Source organism: Cetorhinus maximus, chromosome 3 (genome assembly GCF_964194155.1).
Source record: "Cetorhinus maximus chromosome 3, sCetMax3.hap1.1, whole genome shotgun sequence".
In the NCBI taxonomy this organism is placed as follows: Eukaryota; Metazoa; Chordata; class Chondrichthyes; order Lamniformes; family Cetorhinidae; genus Cetorhinus; species Cetorhinus maximus.
In genome coordinates, this window is record NC_135881.1 from 91,274,622 (window position 1) to 91,302,362 (window position 27,741).

At 45.1% G+C, this 27,741-nt stretch overlaps 1 long non-coding RNA gene across 1 annotated transcript; it reads right to left on the reverse strand.

The window, feature by feature from the left end:
• LOC144678776 (uncharacterized) lies at nucleotides 1–26,397 on the reverse strand. Its single transcript, XR_013576179.1, has 4 exons — nucleotides 26,222–26,397; nucleotides 17,023–17,091; nucleotides 16,625–16,728; nucleotides 1–180 (listed from the first exon to the last, which is right to left on the reverse strand). It is a non-coding gene; the product is annotated as an uncharacterized LOC144678776 (long non-coding RNA).
• Between the last annotated feature and the right edge of the window lie 1,344 nt (nucleotides 26,398–27,741).

The window sequence follows — 27,741 nt, forward strand, 5'->3', positions numbered from 1 at the left end:
AAATATTCAGCTCATTTTTATAATTGTATTTACATTTAAAATGATGTACAGTTTTTTTTAAATCTTCATGATGGATGAAAGGTTTGGTTTTGATGAGTTGTCCAAACTTCTTTCTCCACTGGTTGGTTGATTGCAGCTACATCATTTTGTATTTCTTTAAGTGTTAGCTGTCCAGTTAGGCTTTGTTTACATAATAGGATTACAGAAGAAAGAAAGAAATGGTATTGGTATAAGTCGTTCCACATTTACTTTAACACCACAACCATAACTTCTGTCTTTATGAAGCTTGAATGCTATATGCTTTCTTCTTCTATAATGGAACAAATTAACACTATACATCAATGATTTGGATGTGGGAACCAAACATAATATTTCCAGCTTTGCTGATGGCACAAAGCTAGGTGGGAATTTGTGTTGTGGCGGAAGATGCAAAGTAGCTTCAAGGGGATTTGGACAGACTTGGTGAATGGGCAAGAACAGGGCAGATGGAATATAATGTGGAAAAATGTGAGGTTATCCAGTTTCGTAGGAGGAACAGATGTGCAGGATATTTCTTAAATGGTAAGAGATTAGAAAGTGTAGATGTGCAAATGGACCTGGATGTCCTTGTCAATAATTCACGAAAGGCTAACATGCAGGTGCATCAGGCAATTAGGAAGGTAATGGTATGTTGGCCTTTATCACAAGAGGGTTTGAGTACAGGAGGAGCGAAGTCTTGCTTCAATTGTATAGAACCTCGGTTAGACCGCACCTGGAGTACTATGTGCAGTTTCGGTCCCCTCGGAAGGGTATTATTGCTATAGAGGGAGTGTAACAAATGTTCACCAGACTTGTTCCTGGGATGGCAAGACTGTCCTATGAAGAGAGATTGGGCCTGTATTCTCTAGAGTTTCGAAGAATGAGAGGTGATCTCATTGAAACCTACAGAAAACTTGAAGGAATAGACAGGGTAGATGCAGGTAAGATGTTTCCCCTGGTTGGAGTCTAGAACCAGGGGACACAACTTCAAAATAAGGGGGAAGCCACTTAGGAGCGAGATGAGGAGAATTTTTTTTTACTCAGACAGTTGTTAATCAAGTCTCTACCCCAGAGGGCTGTGGAATCTCAATCTTTGAGTATGTTTAAAGCAGAAATTGACAGATTTCTAAATTCCAATGACATAAAGGGTTATGGGGATAGTGTGGAAAAAGGCATTGAAGTGGATGATCAGCCATGATCATATTGAATGGCGAGTAGGCTCAATGGGCTGAATGGCCTACTCCTGATCCTTTGTTCCTACCTGGATTACAAGGAAACTCTTGTCATGTAGCGGAAGCTCCCATGCTCTAACTCCATCTGTTTCCCAAATTTGCTATTTAACTAGACATGGGGCTGCATCTTCTGGTCGGCGAGTGGGGGGCGGGGCCCGCTCGCCGACACGTAAAATGCCGCAGGGTGATGTCGGGCGTGTGTCCTGACATCACGCCGCGTCATTTAGATTTTCAGTTTGGTGGGCGCGCAGCTGAGTTGGCTGCGCGCCCGCCGAACTGTCAAAGGCCTATTAAGGCCATTTAAAAAATAATTAAAATGATTCATAGACCTGCCCATCCAACCTTAAGGTTGGGGGACAGGCAAAGAGCCCAGGTGGCCTTCAGAAAAAACATGAAACCTCATCCACAGGCGGGATGAGGTTTCATGAGGGATTTAAAATTTGTATAAAATGTTTAAATAAAAGAAATTGCCATGTCCCAGCTCATGTGACAGTGTCACATAAGGGGACATGTCAGGAATTTCTTTTTCGGCCTTTGATGAAAATTTGAATTTTAAACCGATCTCCCTGAGGCAGCACTTTACCTCAGGGAGATCTGTGCGCTCTTTCCCGCGCATGCTCAGGGAATCCCCCCACCCGGCCCGCACAGGGAGCGCACAGCCGTAATTGGCCCGCCCACGTAAAATGGCGCCGCGCCCCCGACCAGGGGCACCGATCGAGAACCCACCCGCTTGCACCCACTCCCGCACAACCCCACGCGAAGGGGGTAAAATGCTGCTGCCCATGATCATAAATCAATGTATTGCATAAAAATAAGGACAGAATGCCGGGTTCCAATTTTACATGACCTTCTAGCTCCACTTTACCTGGAGACTACACTAGACCTTGACTCCTTATGTGCAACACCGCCAAGTTAATATGATAAAAATGCAACATTTATGCACATTTGCTGGCCATTATGCCTTGTGCCCTGTGATTTTTCGGTCCTGCCCGCAACAATACCTGCCACTGATGGGACTGGAAAATCCAAAAAAATAGAGGAAGCAAGACAATTATTTAGAATTTCCTCTTAACAAAAAAACACCTTATTAAGGAGTCAAAATGTCTGTAGCCTATGGCACAAAAAAACCAATTCATCCCGAGTGCTGACTTGCAGTAAACTCTGATTAACCTGAAGTTATGTTTGCCCAGCAATTAAACTTTGGCCTTGGCAGAAGAATAATATATTCATAAAAAGTGTCTTGAAGACATACATAAATAAATGGAAAGACATTTCATGCTGATTTTCTTTCCCTGCTGTGAAGCTCCCTCACTGAACAGCAATTAAACTCACAGGGTCTTACCAAGCTGTGGCCATTAACCCTTTAACAGCTGAGCATTGATGTGCTCTGAGCTCCAGACTATCTGTAAGCAATGGTGCAGAAGACTAAGTAGTCTTACAAAAATTGCATGCTTTTTTAAAACTGTAAATGCCTGCATAGCTGAAGAACCTCATGGAGGTAGAATATATATATTTTTTCATTTTTCTGTAAATCTGAAATTGGTCCTTCTCATTAGTAGATGTAATTTGAGCCTCTTTCTGTTTGTTTTAATGGAATATATCTAAAATCAATCTCCAGGCTTTGTATTGATTCTGTACATTGCTTTCATGATTTATACAGTGGGTGTGGGTTCAGGGGCAGTGTGATGCCTCCAGCAATTACTGCCAGCTCACAGTTCTATGCACCTTTTCAATTGACTACTTGGTCTCTCAATACAACACAACTTACAAATTAGCTGAGATTCTTGGATTTTAATGCTCTGAATTCACCTGCTTTCCTTTCTACACACTTGAACATACAGGCTATGTTCAGTACAGCATTAGAGAGGCATAATTCTAAAGTGAAAATGGAGAGCAGCAGGGCTTGTTTTATACTGGAATGTAAACCTAGACAAAAGAATTGTGGCTTCGAATCTATATTTGTGATGCAGAGACTGAACATGAAACAGATTCCAGGTATAAAATCTCAAGTACAGTCAGCAAGTCCAGTTATTAACCTGCAGCTGAGATGCAGTGAGCAGGAGATGAGCACTGAATCTCAACCACCATATCACAAATATATTGTATGACATCCTAACTTGAAAAATTGACACATAAGCAGGTTTGAATATCAGCACTTCTCCTAAAATTAAACCATATCTGTCAATCTGTACACTATTGAAGTTTCTTCCGGCTGTCCTTTAGTTTAAATATTAATGAGCACAGACAACTCAAAATCTATTTATGTTGGTTACCCTGCATTTTTATGTAGCACCTGAGAGAACATGATGAGCAAAGTGTTGGTCTCGAGCACCCCCAATGCAAATGGTGAACCTCAGTTTATATGTGCCATGGAAACTTTTTCAGTTTCATGTGGATTGTCTTATTGGGTTTTTAACCATATTTGAATGTGGCTTTTAGCTTTGTCACTCATTTTTGTCAATGCCCAAGCAGATCCAATTAAGGTAAAAGGAATTATCAACCTGATCTTGTTCCTTAGAAAATGGTAACTCATTTGCATTGGACATGTGGTCTCCCTGGTTACAGTCTGATGACCTTCTCCCTGGGTTCACACTCCATTCAGGCTCCAGCTTCCATTCTGCTCTGTACAGTCCCAAGACCAGTCTTTGTTGCTGGTTCCCCCTTAAAATTTTATTTTGAAAAAGCCACAAAAAGATTCATATTAGGAAGTGAAACTATGGCCATGAAAGCCAGCATTCCAATTCCCTTTCTTGACACTCAGGATTTTTTTTTTTGGAAGTTTAAACAGTTCTAATATTTTCAACATTTTCTTCTCGGGGGGGGGGAGGGGGGTGTGGGGAGAAAAAGATTTGCATTTAGACATAGCTTTTGGTGTCCACCGAATGCCTTAAAGCACTTTGCAGCCAATGAAGTAGCTTTGAAGTGTAGGCACTGTTGTAATATAGAATACATGACAGTCATTTTGCACACAGCAAGCTCCCACAAACAGCAATGTGATAATGACCAAATAATACAGATAATTTTTTTTGTGATGTTGATTCAGGGATAAATATTGGCCAGGACATCAGGATAACTCCCCTGCTCTTCAAAATAATGCCATGGGATATTTTACTTTCACTTGAGAGGGCAGACGGGCCTTGCTTTAACATTTTTCCTGAAAGACAGCACCTCTGACAATGCAGCATTCCCTTATTGGAGTGTTCAAATCTCTGGACTGGGACTTCAACTCAAAATCTTCTGACTCCGAGGTAAGGGTGCTATCACTGAGCCACAGATGACAGCTAGAGAAATCCTTCAATGGTAAGGAATGTAGGAGGGGAAAGTACTTTCTTTGCAGAAGGGAAGAAAGGAAGGAATGAGGGTATAGGGGAGGACTTTTGTTGCAAGAGAGATGCTTGGCATTATAGAGTTCTACCTTCAGCTGACCCTGGTATAAAAGGAAGGTTTGACTGTAGAGGAAGCCCTGGCATTGCCTGAGGTGCCCAAGCTTGATGAAGCAAATGGAGGAATCCAAAGCAAAACAGTCCCCCAGTGTTATAAATTATAACCATTTTTAAAATTATTGCAAAGCATGGCTTTGAAATAAAACAGAAAAGAAAAATGATCAAATGCTGCAGAAGAACTGTCTCAAAATATTGATAGCCATGATATGTCACAATTTGGACCTCACTCATCAAACTCTAGCCAACTATGTTATAGTTAGACATGAAGGGAATAATGGGGCAATATCAAATGAAATAGGTGGCAATACACTGCAGCGAAGCAGAATGTAAGGAATCATTGTAATGACCTAGATCTTCTGCAAAGTGGCAATCACCGTCAGATTGTTACTCTGCTTCGCACTGCGTCCCATCAGTGCTCTGCATTTCTGTCAGCGGAAGATAAGTCATGCCCACTTTTGGACAGCACCAGCTGCCATAAGGTAATGTAAAGAGCATGTCTTTTTATTTCTGTTGGACTGTGAATTAAAAGTACAATGGCTACAGTTTGAAAGACATGTCCACTGGAACAGTGTGAGGGATATATACAATTTTGCTGTCCTGGAACAGAGTGTGCCATGAAAGACAGAATGGTGCCGAGGAGGAGTCTGGTCCAATGGGGGACTGTCTAGCAACAACATTATAATTAGCTCCTGATCAGGTGAATACGGTTTGTGTGAGAGCAGTGCAGCAGAATAGCTCCTAGTCTGAAAGGAAAACAACCTAAAACCACTCTCTCCTGTGTGTGTAAGATTCCAGTAATCTTACAATAATAGCTAGCTGGCTTTTTCTCCTCATATCTCTATAACATGCTCTGTCTCTGAGAACCCCTGTCAAGGGGAAAAGGAGAAAATCACCATTAAAGACATTGAAATGCAAGTGCTCAACCAATGAACTAAAGACTGGAAATGCTGGTGAGACCACCTCGTGTCATCAACAAAGAACTGAAAGGGATTTGGGAGACATTGATCAAAATCAACCCATTGAATCCTGTACTCCAGAATTGGTGCTATTGAACTGTTTTATCCCACCCTTAAAATCCATGTTTTTGTGTGTCTTGTATGTGTGTGTATAGGGATTTAAAAAGGGGTAGAGTTTATGTTATAGAGTTAGAAATTAACGGTTCATATTTCTTCCTTTTGCCACTGGTTAAAGACAATCTGTTTAATAAACAGTTATTTACTTATCAAGTTTACAAACCTGGTGCTCGTATTCTGTTAATCTAAATTAAACAATTAGGTGGGTTGATCAAACCTTTTCACATTTGTCACAGCTTGGGGAGCAGTGGGGCTTAATATTGCAGCGCACTATCCCCAGTGAGCCGTGACAAAGTTTGGGGGCTTGACCAAGATATTTTGGAACAAAAGACAACAATGATTTGGGCGTAGATTTAGTAAGTAATAAAAGATAAAAGGAAACACCAGGTTTGTGCTATCAAAACAAGATGGCACTGAAAACTGTGAAAACTTTCCTGCAAGTGAAAGAGATGTCTCTGTCGCTTTTACAAGGGATCCCAAAAGCCAGGTTAATTAAATTGGCAAGTAAATTATGAGTAGGATTGACTGCCAAATCTAGAAAGGCAGAGATAATCGAAGAGATGGCACAGCATTTGAAATTGGAAGGAATACCTGAGAGACTGAGTTCTCCAAGTGGTGGTTCATTGGAATGGGCTCAAATTCAGTTGCAAATAAAACAATTGGAACTAGAGGTAGCAGAAAAGGAAAGGGCAGAGAAAGAAAAAGAAAGAGTGCATTTCAAAGGCAGGCGAGTGAAAGAAAACAAGAAAAGGAATTAGAAATGCAAGATCTCCAGAGGGAGAAGTTAGTAATGGCAGATAATGAAGGAAAGAGACAGAGAGTATCGGCTTAAAAAGCTGGATTTTAAAAAAGAGACATCAGATGCTGAGAGAAGCTCTTCCAAAGTTTGAGGAAAGGGATGTTGAAGCATTTTTTATTTCATTTCAGAAGCCAGCTAAACAGATGAACTGGCCAAAGGAAAACTGGACATTGCCCATGCACAGCAAATTGACAGGTAGAGCACAGGAAATGTATGCTTCACTGTCAGAGGAGATTTCCAGGGATTGTGATGTGGTGAAAAAGGCCATTTTGAGTGCATATGAGTTGGTCCCTGAAGCATACAGACAAAAGTTTTGAAATTTAATGGAACAGCCTGGGCAAACTTAGATTGAATTTGAAAGGATTAAGCAAAGTAGTTTTGACAGGTGGATACAAGCATTAGGAGTTGAAACTACCTATGAAGTTCTCAGAGGGACCATTCTCTTGGAAGAATTTAAAAACTCACGACCTTCTGTAATAAGAAGTCATGTTGAAGACCAAAGGGTTGCAACTGCTAGACAGGCAGCAGTAATGGCTGACGATTATGAGCTGATCCATAAAACTAAACTTTTTTTTCCATCACCCCCATAAATTTGAAAAGGATCGAAAGTAGAAGAGTGAATGGAAGGCAAGTAGCCAGGGTAAAGAATTGATAGCTCGGAATACTTTGATATCCACTCCCTGATCAGAAAGGAAGGTACTGAGGGTGGAGTTGAACTTGAAGGCCTAAGTGTTTCCATTGTAATAAAGTGGGACACATTTGTTCAAAATGCTGGAAGTTACAAGGGATGCCCATGGGACTTATTGGAGTTCTTAAGCGTGAATCCAAAAAGGGAACTCAAAAAGAAAATGCCACAGATCAAATTGTAGCTTTAACTACAAATAAGGGACTGGAGGTAACTACGGTTGTGAATGCAGGTAAAGTGAATGAGGTAGATGAGAGATATAAAGGGTTTTTGTCTAAAGGAAAGATAACCCCTTTTTCATCAAATGATGCAGCTAAATCCATAATTATATTAGGGGACACAGGCGCTATTCAAACTCTTTTGCTGGAGAAGGACCTATTTTTCCATCCAGAGAGTTCAATGAAAGCAATGAATGGTAAACGGGATAAGTGGAGAGTATATCCCGACTCCATTGTACAAAGTGCAATTGGAGTGTGATTTGTTGTCTGGATCGGTGGTTGTAGGAGTGGTTAAGAAATTACCCTTAAATGGAGTTGCTTTACCCTGGGGAATGATTTGACTAAAGTGAAGGTTATAGCTTTGCCCATATTACGGAAAGCCTGAGAGAGGCTAAAGAGATGGACCAGTTACAAGAACAAATTCCTGGTATTTTTCCATCATGTGAGGTGACCAGAGCAATGGCTAAACAAAGTCCATCACCAGAGATCAAAGTAATGCTACGAGCAGATGTTAGAGTAGCTGAAACTTTATTTAAGGATGAGATCATTCAAAGGAAGTGTTTGGCAGGTCTTCGTTCATTGAGGCTCAGAAAGCAGACCCAGAATTAAACAAGTTAGCACTGTCAGCTCACACTGAAGCTGAAGTGGAAGGAGTTCCGGAGCGCTATTACAGTAAAAATGGAGCTCTGGAAGTGAGGAAGTGGAGATGCCCTCACAGACCTACGGATGAGAAATGGACGGTTGCTCATCAGATAGCAGTACCGCCCAAATATCGCAGGGAGACATTGCGAGTAGCACATGAAATTCATATGGAAGGACATGTAGGAATACGGAAAACCCAAGCATGGATAAATAGACATTTTACCTGGCCAAGGCTTCATAAGGGCATAGCGCAATTTTGTAAAATGTGTCATATATGTCAGGTAGTAGGTAAACCTCAACATGTAATCAAACCAGCACCTTTCATATCCATATCAGATTTTGAAGAACCATTTAGTCGGGTATTGCTAGATTGTGTAGGACCATTACCCAAAATGAAAGCAGGACATCAGTATATCCTTCAGTCATGGATATGACAACCCGATTTCCAGAAGCTATTCTTTTAAGGACAATTACAGCTAAGTAGTGGAAAAGTTAACTCAAATTTTCACTCATTATAGCCTACCAATTGAAATACAATCTGACCAAGGTTCTAACTTCATGTTTAAAATTTCCTAGGACATAATCAGCAATTTGGGTATCAAACAACTAAAGTCTACCGCCTATCACCCATAGACACAGGGAGCTTTAGAGAGATACCATCAGACTCTCAAAACCATGATTAAGACCTATTGTCATGAATACCCAAAGAATTGGGACAAAGGATTAGATTTCTTACTGTTTGCTACCAGTATATTTTCAAATAAATCTACTGGATTTAGTCTATTTGAATTGATTTATGGTCATGAAATAAGAGGTCCATTAAAAGTGATTCAGGAAAAGTTTCTAAAGCAGAAAGGTGAATCCTCCATGTTGGATTATGTGTCCATGTTTCTAGAAAGGCTCACAGGAGCATGTAAAGTAGCACGAGAGCATTTAAAAATTTCCCAACTAAAATGAAAGAATGGGCAGACAAACATGCTACAACTAGAATGTTCCAAGCAGGAGATGAATTTTTGGCATTATTTCCTTTGCAGGATGAACCCCTGAAAGCAAAATTCAGGGCCCCTACAAGATAGGAGAGTTAGTGAAGTGACTTATCTGATAGATACTCCTGAGCGTAGGAAGAAGTAATGGCTATGTCACATAAACATGTTGAAGCAGCATCACCGCAGGGCAGATGAATGGAAAGAGCAGGTATGCCAGGTGGTACAATGGAGGATGACAGAGACAGTAAGAGTAAGGTAGAAGGAGAAGTATATAGTGCACTGAGCGAACCTCCTACAATTCGACTAGCCAATATGAAAATACTGGGACAGTTAGACACTGTGTTCTCATATTTAGAGGAAGAACCATGGGAAGATCTAATAAGGTTACTTAGGAAACATAAGGGAATTTGTAGGAATACACCTGGATGTACTACGTTAGCTAGACATGATGTGAACATAGGAGACTCAGTGCCAATAAAACAACATCCTTATTGGCTGAGCCCCGAGAAACAAGCTCAGGTAGAAACAAAGATCATATATATGTTGGAAAATGATTGAGCCCAGCCGAAGCAGCTGGAGTTCACAGGTGGCGTTGGTTCCTAAGCCAGATGGATCAATTAGATTTTGTATAGACTATCAGAAAGTGAATGTAGTAACGAGGACAGATTCGTACCCAATTCCTCGGTTAGAAGATTGCATTGATAGGGTTGGCAGTGCCTCATTTCTTTGTAAAATTGATCTATTGAAGGGGTACTAGAATGTGCCATTAACATCAAGGGCTAAAGAAATGTCCATCTTTGTCACACCAAGTGGGTTGTATCACTGTCGAGTCATACCATTTAGGTTTAACTATGCCCCAGCTACGTTCCAGAGAATCATGAATCAAGTTGTAGCTGAAGTACATTACTGTGTGGTTTATTTAGACGATGTTGTAATATATAGTAACACATGGGAAGAACATGTAAAGCAATTAGAGGACCTGTTTAAGCAGTTGCAGTTGGCTGGCTTAGTCATAAATTTGGCCAAAAGCAAATTTGCAAAAGCAAGGGTAACTTATCTAGGTCACATCGTAGGACAAGGGCAAATGTTGCCAAGAACAGCAAAAGTGATTGCTCTAATAGAATTCCTATTCCTAAGACTAAATGAGAAATCATGAGGTTTTTGGGAATGTGTGGGTTTTATAGGAAGTTTGTGCCTAACTTTAGCACAATAGCTGTACCTCTCATCAATTTGTTAAGAAAACAAGCAAAAGGTCAGCAGAATGCCAAGCAGCCTTTGAAAAGCTGTAGGAAATCTTAATAAATGAACCGGTGTTGGCCACCCCTGACTTTACCAAACATTTTTAAATGGTAATTGATGCTAGTGACTTGCGGGTAGGTGCAGTCCTATTACAAGATGATAAATTAGGGATAGAGAAGCTGGTGGGGTACTTTTCCAAGAAACTAAATCAATATCAGAGGAAGTTCTCTACAGTGGAAATTGAAACTCGAGGATTGTTATTGTCTCTACACTTTAAACACTTTATGTCCTACATGATAACAAAGAAACATTAATCTACACTGACCATAATCCACTGGTGTTGATTGAAAAGTTTAAAACTCGAAATGTGAGACTGTTGGATGGAGTCTATTGTTTCAACCATTCAGTGTAAACATTGTTCACATTGCCGGCAAAGATAATGTGATCGCGGATGCATTATCCCGGGTGTAAAATACTAAAGTAAGTTAAAGGGGTAAGAAGTGTTGAATATTGTATAAGATTGTATAAGGGGGAGGAAGGATGAATGAAAGTAAGTCTTGTGTTTTGTTGTCCATGTGTCACATATCTTGTGATGAAATGCATTTTTGAAATGGCATTTCATCTCTTTTGAGGGTGGAGGCATGTAAAGAACATATCTTTTTATTTCTGTTGGACTGTTGTAAAAAACATATCTTTTTATTTCTGTTGGACTGTGGATTAAAATTACAATGGCTGCAGTTTGAAAGACATGTCCACTGGAACAGTGTAAGGGATGTATACCATGTTGCTGTCTTGGAACAGAGTGTGCCATGAAAGAAGGATGGCGCCGAGGAGGAGTCTGGTCTAATGGGGAAATGCCTGGCAACAACATTTTAAATGGCTCCTGATCAGGTGACCAGGGTTTGTGTGAGAGCAGTGCAGCAGGATAGCTCCTAGTCTGAAAAAAAAGGACCTAAAACCTCTCTCTCCTGCGTATGTACGATTCCAGTAATCCTACAATAATAGCTAGCTGGCTTTTTCTCCTCATATCTCTATAACATGCTCTCTCTAAGAACGCCTGTCAAGAAGCAAAGGGGAAAATCACCATTAAAGACATTGAAAGGCAAGTGCACAACCAGTGAACTAAATACTGAAAGCGCTGGAAGACCACCTCATGTCATCAACAAAGAACTGAATGGAATTTGGGAGACATCGATCAAAATCAACCCATCGAATCCTGTACTCCAGAATTGGTTCTATTGAACTGTTTTATCCCACCCTTAAAATCCATGTTTTATGTGTCTTATGTGTCTTGTATGTGTGTATAGGGTTTTAAGAGGGGGTAGAGTTTAGGTAATAGAGTTAGAAATTAGGGGCTGCATCTTACCTATGTCGGGCAGGCTGGGTGGGGGCAGGCGCGGAGCTGATCATGGGCAACAATTGGCTGCGCGCCACCATTTTATGTGGGCAGGCCAATTAAGGCTCACCCAGCATAACGTGCAGCCGGTGGAACTCAGCGCTACCTGTGTTGGGGGGAGGAGGGGGAGTCGGCGCCTGCGCTCTTTCGTGCAGCACACGAAAGAGCGCAGCAATCTCCCTGATGAACGGAGCTGCCTCAGGGAGATCAAGTTCTTAAACAAATTTTGTTATAAGTTAAGTAAAAATTTATTTAAACATGTCCCCTCATGTGACAATGCCAGTTCCACCTGGGTGCAGGCTGGAGGAGTGCCATGTGACAGTGTCACATGAGCTGGGACATGTTTGTCAATTTCACCAAATTTATTTATTTATTTTATGAAACCTTCAGGAAACCTCATCCCACCCATCAATGAGGTTTCCTGGAAAACGCGAAGCCCGCTTTGGCTCTTCGCCTGCCTGCTAACCTTAAGGTTGGATGGGCAGCAGTGTTAATGATCTTTAAAGATTTAATTTAATTTAAAGGAGAGCTCAAAGCTATGGTGTGCTCCTCCTGCTCTACGTGGGAAGCCGGGAACATTTCCAGTGCCCGGGGCCAGCATGTGGTCGGGAAGTGTCTCCAGCTGCAGCTCCTGGAAGCCCGGGTTTCGGAGGAGCGGTGACTGTGGATACTGTGGAGCATCCGCGAGGCGGAGAGTATCGTGGGTAGTACGTATAGAGAGGTGGCCACACCGCAGGCTAAGAGTCCACAGGCAGGAAGGGAATGAGTGACCACCAGGTGGAGCAAGAGGACTAGGCAGACAGTGCAAAAATCTCCTGTGGCTATTCCCCTGCAAAACAGATATACCGCTTTGGATACTGTTAGGGGGAATGGCTTCTCAGGGGAATGCAGCAACAGCCAAATTCGTTGCACCACAGTTGGCTCTGCTGCACAGGGGAGGAGCAAAAAGTGTGGGAATGCAATAGTTATAGGGGATTCAATTGTAAGGGGAATAGATAGGTGTTTCTATGGCCGCAAATGAGACTTCAGGATGATATGTTGCCTCCCTGGTGCTAGGGTCAAGGATGTCTCAGAGCAGCTACAGGACATTCTGAAGGGGGAGGGTGAACAGCCAGTGGGTCGTGATACACATTGGTACAAATGACATAGGTAAAAAAAGGGATGAGGCCCTAAAAGCAGAATATAGGGAGTTAGAAAGTAAGTTGAAAAGTAGGATCTCAAAGGTAGTGATCTCAGGATTACTACCAGTGCCACGTGCCAATCAGAGTAGAAATAGGATATATCGGATAAATACGTGGCTGAAGAGATTGTGTGAGGGGGAGGGTTTCAGATTCCTGGGACATTGGGACTGGTTCTGGGGGAGGTGGGGCCAATACAAACTGGACGGGTCACACCAGGGCAGGACCGGGACTGATGTCCTAGGGGGAATATTTGCCAGAGGAGTTGGGGAGGGCTTAAACTAAAATGGCAGGGGGATGGGAACCTATGCAAAGAGTCAGAGGAGGGGGAATCAAGGACAAGGACAAAATACAGAAAGGGGAATAAGAAAAGTGATAGGCAGAGAAATCAAGGGCAAGAATCAAACAGGGCTTCAGTGAAAAATAGTCGGAACAAGACAAATAATGTTAAAAGGACAAGCCTTAAGGCTTTGTGCCTTAACACGAGGAGCATTCGCAATAAAGTGGAGGAATTAACCACGCAAGTAGATGTAAACAGGTATGATATAGTCGGGATTACGGAGACATGGCTGCAGGGTGACCAGGGATGGGAAATGAACATCCAGGGGTGTTCAGTATATAGGAAGGACAGACAAAAAGGAAAAGGCGGTGGAGTTGCATTGCTGGTTAAAGATGAAATTAATGCAATAGCGAGGAACGATATTAGCTCCAATGATGTGGAATCTGTATGAGTAGAGCTGAGAAACACTAAGGGGCAAAAAACGTTAGTGGGAGTTGTATATAGTCCCCCCAAACTGTCGTGTTGATGTTGGGAATGGCATTAAACAGGAAGTTAGAGACACATGCAATAAAGGAACATCTGTAACTATAGGTGACTTTAATCTGCATACAGATTGGGCAAATCAAATTAGTAACAATACCGTAGAGGAGGAATTCCTGGAGTGTATACGGGATGGTTTTCTGGACCAATACATTGAGGAACCAACCAGAGAACAGGCCATGCTAGGCTGGGTATTGTGTAATGAGAAAGGAATAATTGGTAAACTAGCTGTGCGAGGCCTCTTAGGGATGAGCAACCATAATATGATAGAATTCTTCATCAAGATGGAGAGTGACATAGTTGATTCTGAGACTAGGGACCTGAATCTTAATAAAGGAAACTATGATGGTATGAGGCACAAGTTGGCTATGATGGATTGGGAAACGTTACTTAAAGGGATGACAGTGGAAAGGCAATGGCAAACATTCAAAGAGTGCATGGGTGAACTGCAACAATTGTTTATTCCTGTCTGGCGCAAAAGTAAAACAGGAAAGGTGGCCAAACCATGGCTTACAAGGGAAATTAGAGATAGTATTAGATCTAAGGAAGGGGCATACAAATTGGCTAAAAAAAACAACAGACCTGAGGATTGGGAGCAGTTTAGAATTCAGCAAAGGAGGACCAAGGGATTGATTAAGAAGGGGAAAATAGAGTATGAGAGTAAGCTTGCTGGGAATATAAAAACTGACTGTAAAAATTTCTATAGGTATGAGAAGAGAAAAAGATTGTGAAGACAAATGTAGGTCCCTTACAGTCAGAAACAGGGGAATTTATAATGGGGAACAAAGAAACGGCTGACCAACTAAATACACATTTTGGTTCTGTCTTCACAAAGGAGGACACTAATAACATACCAGAAATGTTGGGGATTAGTGTTTAGTGAGAGTTTAGAGGGTTTAGTGAGAGGGAAAAACTGAAAGAAATCAGTATTAGTAGGGAAATGGTGTTGGGGAAATTGATGGGATTGAAGGCCGATAAATCCCCAGGGCCTAATAATCGACATCCCAGAGTATTTAAGGAAGTGGCCCTAGAAATAGTGGTTGCATTGGTGGTCAACTTCCGAGTTTCTATAGACTCTGGAATAGTTCCTACAGATTGGAGGGCAGCTAATGTTACCCCACTATTTAAAAAGGAAGATAGAGAGAAAACAGGGAATTATAGACCAGTCAGCCTGACATTGGTATTGGGGAAAATTCGAGAGTCCATTGTAAAAGATTTAATAGCTGAGCATGTGGAAAACAGTGGCAGAATTGGAAAGAGCCAGCATGGATTTAAAAAAGTGAAATCATGCTTGACAAATCTACTGGAATTTTTTGAGGATGTAACTCGTAGAGTTGATGAGGGGGAGCCAGTGGATGTGGTTTATTTGGACTTTCAGAAGGCTTTTGACAAAGTCCCACATAAGAGATTAGCGTGTAAAATTAAAGCGCATGGGATTGGGGGTAGTGTATTGAGATGGATAGAAAACTGGTTGGCAGACAGGAAACAAAGAGTAGGAATAAACGGGTCTTTTTCCAAATGGCAGGCAGTGACTAGTGGGGTACCGCAGGGATCGGTGCTGGGACCCCAGCTATTCACAATATATCTTAATGATTTAGATGAGGGAACTAAAAGTAATATCTCCAAATTTGCAGATGACACAAAGCTGGGTGGGAGGGTGAGCTGGGAGGAGGATGCAGAGATGTTTTAGTATGATTTGGACAAGCTGAGTGAGTGGGCAAATGCACGGCCGATGCAGTATAATGTGGATAAATGTGAGGTTATCCACTTTGGTAGCAAAAACAGGAAGGCAGATTATTATCTGAATGGCTATAAATTGAGAGAGGGGAATGTGCAACGAGATCTGGGTGTCCTTGTACACCAGTCGCTGAAGGTAAGCATGCAGGTGCAGCAGGCAGTAAAGAAGGCAAATGGTATGTTGGCCTTCATAGCAAGAAGATTCGAGTACAGGAGCAGGGGTGTCTTTCTGCAATTATACAGGGCCTTGATGAGACCAGACCTGGAATATTGGGCTGAATTTTGCCGTCGGCGAGCAGGAGGCGGGGCCCGCTCGCTGATGCGCAACATGATGCGGTATGACGTCAGGCGGAACCCCCGACGTCATCCCGCCACATTTAAATTTTCAGGAAGGCGGGCTCGCAGCAAAATCAGCTGCATGCCCACTGGCCTGTCAATGGCCAATTGAGGCCATTGACAGGATCATTAAAACAATTAAAGGACCTGTCCGTCCAACCTTAAGGTCGGGCCCGCCCGCCCAGTAGGCAGAAAATTCTGCCCATTGTGTGCAGTTTTGGTCTCCTTAGGATGTTCTTGCTACACTTAATGTCGCCATTAGCACTTCCTTTAGCCATTATCACCACCATCAACACCCCCTTGACCTTTTGTTTATGACATCTTTTGCAATCTCTCCTTTGCCTCCACCTATCACTGGCCTTCTATCCAGCTTCACCTGTTCCACCCCCCTTAAACAGTTTATATTTCACCACAATTCTACTTCTCTTTAGTTCTGAAGATAAGTCATCTGGACTCGAAATGTTAACTCTCTCTCTCCACAGATGCTGCGAGACCTGCTGAGTTTTTCCAACAATTTTTGATTTTATGAATGTGACCCAATTATATAAAGCATACAAATACAGATTAGTACAGAAATATAAAATCCAACTTGAGCAAAAGAAAAATAATGGTAGGAATCACAACAGATGAGAAACTGTGTAGTCTGATAACTAGTTAAAACAATAAATGGACTACATACATAAACAAGAAGAGCCCAGATGTAATCTTTGGGCTATGCTAATTTCAGCTGATATGACACAATTGACCTTAGTTCCTATGGGCTACAGAGGGTAAGAAACCAGGCATGATTCCAACTCTGTGTCTTCCTTCAGTAGTTCCTACCAGAAAACTCGAATAGGGAACATGGCATGAGAACACGATCACACTCAGTTGTGCTCCCCCAGTGGACTGTGCCCATTGACCTGTGTTCCAGAGTGAATCAGCACCTACAGGAGAGGAGGGAGAGAAAGAAATCGTACCTGTGTCCTTGAATAAAACACAATAGTAATCTAAGCCTGAACTTTTGCACACTGATCTATCAAATTATGATAACAGTGGTTGGAGTGCAAAGGTGTAGCAGTCCCTGCAGAGACAGGATCTCCCCCAGCGCCACCTGCAGACAGCTGATCTAGTTATTCTGCACCCGTCTGGACAGGAATTTTGGACTCAGAGGGATTTCTGCTGCTGTCATTCTCTGGCACACATGCAATCAATCTGGAAGTATTTTAAATGGAACTTACAGAAACTGCAGAAATAATGATAAATTTCCATGAATTAGAGCATGACATCACCAGTTACACACATTAAATCTGAAAAACAAAAAGGGAAGGGCTGAGAATGTTCACTGTTCAAAACACAATGGAGCGGGAAATCCACAGGTCATGATCTTGGCAGTTATACCAGTTCTGTGCTCACTGCTGCTCTCTAACCCCAGCCCGAGTTGATGGGGTTAACAGGAGGGTACTTCACATTCACGGAGCTAGTGAGTATCCATGCCACCACAGAGACATTGCCGGCACCTATTTGACCGAGGTTATGGAAATCCAACACCTGCTCACTATTGCTGAAGCTCCCCTGCCCTTACCACTCTTCACCTAGGGCCCTCATGCTTTGCTTCCCAGTCAACCCCCCGGTAAGGGAGCTAAACATTTTTTTAGATTAATTTTGGCAGTCTGAATGCTTCCCTGGCCGGGACCCACTGGTGTGTGGACCCTTATGTCTTTTTCCATCTGGTACACCCCATCTCACTGGATCTATCCAGTGTTCTGGGCAGAGGGAGCAGGAAGAATTGCCCATGGCCCACCTCCTGGCCATCTGACCTTGCAAGGGACAGGTGGTGGGTTCCATCTCTTCCATGACCAAACCGGAATTCCAAACCAAGGTCAGGCTCCAGCACATCTCGGTCTCAGGTTTTTTCCCCGAATTATTTTGATGGACTCCGGCCAGAGTTACAGCAGGAGGCTGGCAGAAAAGCATTGGGAACTTGGTTACGGCATTTCAGCGTTGGATGTCAGCCATTTTCCTTGCATGGGTGGGTACAGCTACCAAAACACTAGAAAACCATCTAAAACAGAGCAGACTGGCACTCATGCTCTAGATTCAATACCTATCCTTCTCCCCTCCCCAGCCACTGGCACAGTACAGTATTTATGACCGACAGGATGCATTGCAGCAACTCACCAAGGTTACTTCTGCAACACCTCCCTATTACATGAATCCTTTACCATCCAGAGGGACAAGCATCAATGTCATGGGAACACCAGAACACCATCAGTTCCAAGTTACCCTTAAATTCACAGGCCATGCTGAGTTGGAAATATATTGTTATGCCTTTATTGCCATCAGATCAGAACACTGAACTCCCCTACCTAACAACTATGTGGGAGTATTATGACCACTAGGATCAAAATGGCCCACCCACCATCATCAGCATCTCAGGGTAACTTGTGATGGGCGATAAAATATTCTAAGCAGAAATAAAAAATATTTGTATAAATTTGCTTAGCCATCCCAGCACAGGATTTTCTTGTCTGCTGTTATAACTTTTAAAAACAGTGAACCAGGGAAAATATTCCCCTTTGCAAAATCCCAGAATGTGAATGTTCCATTTCAGATACACGGCACATCTGTCAACTGAACACTAAAGAGAGTCCATATGGAAAATGAACTTTAGCCTCTTCCTATAAATGTGTCCAAAAACATCAATCTGATTCATATGTGTGGAAAATAACGTGAATTCTTAATATTCCTAAGATTTTGGTTGAGTTACTATTTGGGACATACGGGCCGACCCACATACTGAGGCCCAGGGTTCAGTTGTTTGCTTTTGATGCTATAGTTCACTTTCTCCTAAGCAGAAGGTTTCTTCTGATTACAATCAATGGTTTTGACTGGGTTTAGTCCGGAGTCCTGTAATTGATTATTTTGGTAGCACTGACAAAACCTGGCAAATCAAAAATCAGCAATTTAAAAATAGGTAGTTTGCCCGCTTGAGTTTCTCCACAGCACCATTGGTGTCGGCTGCGATCCATTGGGATGTGTTCCATGGCAATGTTATCTATTGATTCTATTTCTTGGATCAACCAATCAGGACACGTGAGGATTTTAGCAGCAAATCTGGAATTCTCTCCCTTCAAAGACGGGGGTGCAGGGTTAGTTGAAATTTTCAAGGCTAAGGTTGATGGATTTTAGTTAGGTAAGTGTAGCAAAGACAGGTAAATGGACTTAAAGAAAATTCAGCCCATGTTGTTTCTGGCCAATTTTCTTCCAATAAATCTACGTCTGCCTGTAGAGACTGATTTCTTTATGGGTAAAATGTTTAGCTCGGCGGGCAGGCGCGTGCCCGACCCGACCGAGCATAAAATGACGTGCGATATTTTGGTCAGCGGGCGCACAATGGAGTCCTATATACAACACTAAACATTAATATAAAAGCAAAATACTGCGGATGCTGGAAATATGAAATAAAAACAGAAAATTCTGGAAAAACTCAGCAGGTCTGACAGCATCTGCCCGCCAACAAGTAAAACCCTATTAAGGCCATTAACAAGTTATTAAAATAAATTTTCACTGCCTGTCCAACTTCACGGTTGGCGGGCAAGGGTAAAGGACAAGCGGCCTTTGCACCTTTTTGAAAACCTTATCCATGGGCAGGATGAGGTTTCCATAAGCAAATAAAAATAAAATTAAAGCTTTATTTTTTCATTAATAACATGTCCCTGCTCATGTGACAGAGTCACATGAGGGGACATGTTTCATTACATTTTTAATTAAATTTTTTCATATAGCTTCACCTTCCTGAGGCAGCTCCCTGCCTCAGGGAGAATATGTAGCACGCACTCGTGCACATGCGCCAAGGTCGTGCTCGGCCCGCTCGCACTCCCTTCCCCCCCGCACAGGCATTGCCGCACGCCTGACACCTCGCCAGAAACAGAGTTAATGTTTCGAGTCAGCACAACTCTTCTTCAGAGCAGCTCTGAAGAAGAGTCATACGGACTTAAAACATTAACTCTGTTTTTCTCTCTCTGTTTCTCTCTCCACAGATGCTGTCAGACCTGCTGAGTTTTTCCAGCATTTTCTGTTTTTATTTTAATATTTCCAGCATCCGCAGTATTTTGCTTTTATATATGATTGGGGTTGTATATAGGAAAATGCAATCAGTGAGGGCTGAGGACAACTCCTACTGCTCCCTCCCATTCCACGTTTTAAACCCTAATGACATCATTGTGTCCTGGACCAAGACATTTCCCCTGGGAGATTCAGATCCCCAGTCTGCAGTAAGTACTTGAGCAGGCTCTAACAAAATGTCTGTGTTTATAATACAAAGATACAGTAGCTAATGATGGATAAAATGACTTTCAAGAACTCTTTGTAAGCTCTAGAAACCATTTACAGAATGTTAGAATTAACTGTTTGGTTTCTTTTGGGAAAATGCTCGAGGTGGTGCAGAGCTTTACTGTGCTCTGACACCTTCCCCCTTTCTCTTCTCAGGGTGCTGGATAACATTCAGGGGTGGAATTTTCCGAGCCTGCTGGCGGTGGGTGTGATAGGCGACGTGCGTGGAAAATATGGCGCGACCTCTTCACAACGGTGTGAAGGCAGGTCGCAATCATCCGCTCAGCCCACTGATGGTGGGCCGCGTTTCCTGCCATCGGTCGGCAGGGAGCTAATTATAACACAATAGCATATAATTACAAGGCCATCCTGCCAGGCTCTTGGAACCCCGCCATATCGTCTGTCCACATCGGCGGGAAAGCACAGCGACGTGTTTCACAACAGCGCACAGGCGACTTGGCGGCCTCCACTTTGGGGGAACTGAGGTGAGTGAGCAGCAGCATTTGCCACAGCTCGCCCATAGTTTACAGGCCTCAGGGGCGCCGGGTGGGGGAGGTGCGGGGGAAACTGATGTCTGGCCCTGGAAGCGAGTGCTGAGGAGGGGTGGGGGGAGGATGGTGTCCAGGGGCAAGAGCTGGCCAGCCTCAGAGGCGACTGCTGAGGGGGTGGAGTGGATTAAGTGCTGGCCCGGTGCTGCATCCCGCGCACAGGCATTCGAGGTGGGGGGCAGGGTAAGCGAGCGAGAGGTGTGGCCAAGCATTAGGGACACCTGGATAAACTGACCATGCCTCTGCAACTAAGACAGATCAGGCGCAGTCACAGTGATATGATTGGGGTCAGGCTCCTAGCCTGCCCACCCATACAAGCAACGCGGAGGCACCAAAGGGCCACCAAGCGCTCTGTACCTTACACCCCAACTCCCCTGCCTTTCCCACCCCCCCGGCACAGACTTCGAGTCCGTCACCACTTTATTGGACCGCGGAGCAGTTGGACTGCACACATTGTACAATCTCCTCACCAACGCTGGCCATGGAGCAGTCGCTGCTGGAGGTGCTCACAGCCCCTTGCAATCTCAGCATCCTGGTTTGGACCAGTGTCCCCCATGTCACAGGTTGACAGGGCAGCCATGCAGCGCACTCATCTCTGGCCATCCGAGGGTGACCAGCACTCACCGGGAAGCATTAAGGGGTGGTCACACATGGCCAGGAAAGGTGCTAAGTGCAGCCATGATAACCACGTCTCTCTCTCTTTCATGCTGCAGGAGGACCACGTCAGGATCATGGATTCGGGTGACCAAGCTGTATGCCCGATGGCCTACAGAGACTGTAGAAGACGGAGGAGAGAGCGACTATGCAAAGGCAGGAGCAGCAACCTCGTGAAGAAGGGGCAGCAGGTGCTCCCGCACACACTGCCCAGGAGCGACAGTGAGCCGTGGCTGGTCGGCGCCTAGTGACACCCAGGGCCTGTCACTCCTGCAGATGACTGAGAACCAGTGTCGCTGACGACTGCGGATGTCTAGGGACCTGGTGGCTCACATCTGCCACTTACTGCAGGACTTGGCGCCAAGGGGACATAGAGGGTATCCACTGCCAATAGTTGTGAAAGTGACTATGGTGCTCAATTTCTATGCCAGTGACTCCTTTCAGGGCTCCACAGGTGACCTCTGTGGGATTTCACAATCCGCCACCCACAAATGCATCCATGAGGTCACGGGTGCCATCTTCTCCATGGCACACAACTTTGTGCATTTCACCCGGGATCGGGACAGCCAGGATGCAAGGGCCAATGGATTTGCCCTGATCTCGGGATTCCCACAGGTGCAGAGTGCGATTGACTGCACTCATGTGGTGCTCAGGTCTCTGTCGCTACACCCAATGGACTTCATCAACTGCAAGGGCTTCCACTCACTGAACGTGCAGCTGGTATGCGACCACCAGAAACGCATCCTGCAGGTATGCGCACGGTTTCCAGGGTGTCCACGAAGCCTACATCCTGAGTCGTTCGCAGATCCCTGCAGTCTTCCAGGTTCCACAGAGGCTGCAAGGATGGCTCCTTGGGGACAAGGGCTACCCGCAGAGGCTGTGGCTGATGTGCGGCCTCAGACTGCAGCAGAGTGACGCTATAATGAGGCTCATGCAGCAGCTCACAACTTGGTGAAGCAGACCATTGGGATGCTGAAGATGCTATTCCAGTGCCTGGACTAGTCTGGCTAAGCCCTGCAATACAGTCCACAGAGGGTATCACATCGTCTGCTGTGCCCTTTACAACCTGGTGCTGTAACGGGGTGAGGAGCTGGCTGAAGAGGGGATGGAGGAGCTGCATGTCTCCTGGGATGAGGAGGATGCTGACGGGGATGAGAGCGAGGGGGGTCCTCAGTGGTGAGGACGAAGGGGATGAGGCTCTCGCACTGGCGAGATGAGGCAGGCACACTCGGGAGGTCCTCATAGCTGCCAGATTTGTGGAGGATGTTGATGACATGCAGTGAGGTGTCCCCGTAGATCCTCACATCACAGTTGTGAATATTTCACTCCAGTCTGGCTTATGGTAGCAGCTATACCCTCTGTGAGAATGCTCCTGTCATGGAGATGCAGTAGAGGCCCTAATAGTCGCTCGATTGCAGGAGGATGATGACAACATGCAGTGAGGACACTCCATAGATCTTCACATAGCCTCTGAGAATGTCTGACTCCTGTCTGGCAGAGGGCAGCTCACTTGCGCTCCATGATCAGTGTCATCTCAGAGACGCAGTCATGAAACTTAAGACGCATCTGATGCTGTGTCCACCTTCAGCACCTCAGCCCTTCAGGAGCTGGGGCACAGCATCACTGGTCACAGATGCTGGTGAGATGGGGGCCAGCCCCACCTTAAAGGTGCTGAGAGCACACAGAGAGTATGAGAGAACTCTGTGGCGCCTGCCCACTACATTCTGGCAGCAATGACCAGCACCGCCGAGGTGCAGGCATCAGTAATGTGTCTAGGGAGTGTGAGGCTGGACCATCATTGTGGTCTGAAGGCTGCACAGAGCACAGAGAAGAAGCCCTGGACTGAGACACTTACCTTTTATCTTGTGCAGAAAGGTTTCACATCTGAGTGACAAGAACACTGCTCATCAGAACAAGGAGCCATAGGCAGGGAGACATTCTTAGGAGTTTATTGACAGTAGTGAGAAGTATGTACAAGTGATCAACACCCGTGGCCAGGCTGTGCAACCACATCTTCTTAACCTTCCTGACCCTGCCACTATGGCTTGGTGCTCCCCAGACATCTACAGCAGAAGTGGTGGCAGCCTGCTGACTGTGACGCCCTGTCTGTGATGACTTTGGCAGGCGTCCTCTGGAGGGCCAAGACTTGGAGGACCCCGGGCCTGCTTTCGGGGTCCTGCTATGTGGCAGTGGCGCCCTCCTCGGCCTGTGAAGCTGGAGCTGAGGAGGTCACAGGAAGATAGGATTCAGATGGGCTGGTCACTCCCAGTATTACCTGGTTGAATGGCCCCGGAGTGTGGAGTGTGCACCTGCTGATCCTCCTCCTTATGGGTGCCCAAGGGTCCCTGGCTGACTCCATGAGGGGAAGGGGTAGCTGGAGTGAAATCAAGCTGCCCAGCTCCCCACTTGCATACACATTGTAGGAGGCCAACTATGGCAGCAGCGATGGAGTTAAGCCCATGCAGCAGTGCAGGTCTCCATGGCAACCACCATTCTGCCAGTGTTAACCTCGGTGCATTGCAATGTCGACGCTATCACATCAACCTGAAGATGGACAGACTCCTCCATCATGCCTTGCAATCTGAGGAGTGCAGCAGACATCCCTTCCTGATGTTCCCGAGCTTGCCTTTGCAGCTCCAGCAACTGTGATTGACCGAGTGCAGAGGCTCGTCATCTGACTCGGACTCAGCAACATTCTGGCCTCCAGCAGTCCTCCAAGTGCCAGGCACCTGCTGTGGATCAGAAAGTGCGATGTGCTCACCAGGTTGTGATCCTGAGGCTATTCTAAAGCTAGGCCCCACCGAGGTGTGTGTCTCTGCGCTGGTGGAGGGTGTGGGTGAGCGCTGTGATGGGACTTCAGGGAGGGTGCCTTCAGATTCCTCTTCAGAGGTTTCTTCGGAGCTTGATTGGACGCCCTGTGTCATGGTCTCTGTTGGCTGTTTCCCAGATGTGCCTGCGGAAGCAAGAGGAGATAATTAGTGCGTGGTAGTGGCCTGTGAAACAGGGCACATCACTCACAGCACGGTTGTCTGATGGATGTGGCACTGCTGGATCTTCACTTGGTAGAGCAGCGCCGACCTCACCGTCAGCACAGGACCGGTCCCGTTCACCACTGGCCAGCTGGATGGCTCTGTTTTCGAATTCTGTCCGAACTTTGATCTTCAGCATCCCTTCACCTGTCTGTGATCTTTCCCTCCTGTTGTGAGCCAGTTTGTCCTGCATGGATAGAGATGGGGAGAGTGTATCAGGACGCCTGCTGGGCCAGATGATAAGTATGCCTGGACTATGTGGGTGGCGAGTGGACCCATGGATGGGATGAGGACAATGACGGTGAGTGTGAGAGAGTGAATGGTGATGTCTCTCGAACTGGCAGTGAGTGAGCGCCCTGTGGATGTGTGATGGGTTTGTGAGTGTGTGAGTTGGGAGTGATGAAATGAGTGGCTTACCCTGGCGGAACGAAGGAGATCATTCATCTTTTTGCGGCACTGGGTGGCTGTTATCCTCTGCAGGGCATTTGCACTGACCACTACTGCCACCACCTCCCAAGCCGGGTTGGTGACATTGCCACCCATCCTGCGGCCAGAGCGGGAGTAGAGCAAATCCCATCAGGCCTCCACGGCATCCAGCAGTCGCTTGAGGGGCCCGTTGTTGAAGCAGGGGGCTGCAGTCTTTTTCCTTTGCTGACCATGTCTCCTGGACAGCGGTGGTGAGCTGGTGGTGGTGAGCTGGTGGCGATGAGCGCTTTGCTGGTGGCTGCCTTTTAAGATGGCGGTCGGCGTGATGCAACAGCTGGGTGACGTCGAGCGGGCGAATGAGAGCCCACCCGCCATGGAAACAGCAGTATTTACTGGGAATGCATAAATAATGAGGCGGACTCAGGGAGATACAGCGTGAAAATCCGCCATTTTCATCGGGTAGGACTCCATTTTACCCGCCTGTTACCGCACTTAGTGCAATCCTGGGAAAGTTCAGCCGCAGGAATGTGAACTCCAGCTGATTTACCCTCCACAGCCCAGCTCTTATAATCCTTCCAGTGCTCGTGCTAAGGTCAGCTGAAGCTTCAACCATTTTGTAAAGGGATATTTCTTATTTTTTATAGTCCTTCAGTGGCTTGAAGTTAGTGTAATGGGCAGCAACATTTAAAACATCTTGAAATGAGTAGCTTTAAAAGAATGGCCATTTCAGTGCAGTGTTTTGTTAACAGACAGTCTGATGTTGACTCAATAGTTCCTTCTTGTGAAACTTCTCTTTAAATCCTGACTCAGCTCAAACGGAATCTCTCAACCTCTCACTGCGATCACACACTGCACGCCCACATGGCCTCCACCCACTCAGGATACTGAGCTGGTGAAGTTTTGTGTGATGGTGACTTAGACATAGATTCCATGTCGCTTAGTAACAAGGGGACAGCATAGAATCAGCATTGAGAAGAAGGTTTAAAACAATTAATAAAAGCATTGGGGGAGATGAGGAGAATTTATTTTTTAAGCAGGGGTTGTAATGATCTAGAATGCACTGCCTGATCCAATAGTAACTCTCAAAAGAGAATGTAATCTATGCTTGATTGGCACCCCATCCACTACCTTAATTATTCATTCCCCCTACAATGGCGCATTGTGGCAGAAGTGTATACTATCCACAAGATGCACTGCAGCAACTTGCCAAGGCTCCTTCGACAGCACCTTCCAAACTCACAACCTCTACCATCGAGAAGGACAAGGGCAGCAGATGCATGAGAACACCACCACCTGGAAGTTCCCCTCCAAGCCACTCACCATCCCGACTTGGAAATATATCACCGTTCCTTCACTGTCGCTGGGTCAAAACCCTGGAACTCCCTCCCTAAAAGCACTTTAGTGTGTCTACACCACATGGACTGCAACGATTCAAGAAGGCAGCTCACCTCCAAGGGCAATTAGGAATGGGCCCACAGACAGCACGGCCTCCCAGTCCTTCCTGTCCTCTATCACGGAGGTCTTAGACGACAGTACACGGGAGAGCCTAGACAAACCGCTAACTCCTGACGAACTGACTAAGGCCCTTGAGTCCTTTGAGAAGACTAAAATTCCCGGAAGCGACAGCTTGTCGGCGGAGTTCTATTCGGCTCTGTGGGACTGGATCAGCCCAGACCTGCTAGAAGTGTACGAGAGTATGCTTCTGGCCGGCAGCATGTCAGAATCCATGAGGAAAGGCATCATCACCCTCATCTACAAGCACAAGGGGGAAAGGGAGGAAATTAGAAATTGGCAACCCATTTCACCGTTGAATGTGGACTATAAGATTCTGTGCAACGTCATCGCCAATCAGGTCAAGTCCGCTCTGGAATTGGTGATCCACCCTGACCAGACTTGCGCTGTGCCTGGCAGGAAGATCTCTGACAACCTCGCGCTGCTCAGAGATACGATTGCTTATGTGCAGGACAGGGGTGTGGACACCTGCCTCATCAGCCTGGATCAGGAGAAGGCCTTTGACAGAATATCGCACACCTACATGGTGGATGTGCTCTCCAAAATGGGGTTTGGGGAGGGAATTCGCAATTGGATCCAACTGCTCTACGCTAACATCAGTAGCGCAGTCTCAATCAATGGCTGGGAATCAGATAGCTTGCCTATTAAATCTGGAGTCAGGCAGGGCTGCCCTCTCTCCCCTGAACGTTTTGTGTGTTGCATAGAACCCTTTGCTGAGTCCACCAGAAAGGATCTGGGCATAAGAGGAGTGATGATCCCAGGCAGTGGAGGCACTCAGGTCAAAGCCTCCCTGTACATGGACAATGTCGCCGTCTTCTGCTCGGATCCGCTGTCGGTGCGCAGACTGATTCACATCTGCGGCCAGTTCGAACTGGCCTCAGGAGTCAAAGTAAATGGTGGGAAGAGCTGTGGTGGCCTAGACAAATAGGGAACCCACTTAGTACTGAAAGGGTTAAATGAGAAATTGAATTAAATGCTTAGGCCTAAGAGAAAAATACTGCAACCTTGAAGAACAATACCATCTTGTCTGACTACTGTAGGATGAGCCCTGAGACATCCCGTGTGTCTCTCTCTCGGGCCGAATGTAATCAAAGTTGTGATAACCAAGTGCGTAGGCACTGCACCTGTTGTGTAGGAATGGAAATTAACTAAAGCATGGATTTGTCAGTTAACGTATGCAAATAAGTGGTTTGAGATGTGCAAAATTTACTAAATGCTCATTAGTTACCCATAAAGGGTCTACCCCTTCTTTAATCTGTCTTAAGTTTTCTTGGGCTTGTTCCAATGCCCAAGATCCATAGGTGCTGCATACAGCATTTCTGCTCGCTTCGTCTGAAATATTTTTCCCTATTTCAATTAATTTATTGATAGTCCCCGCATGACTTTCGAGCACGGTAGCCAGACTTTGAATTAACCAATGATGTCCCTATATTGAATATCGTAGCAGCATAATTTA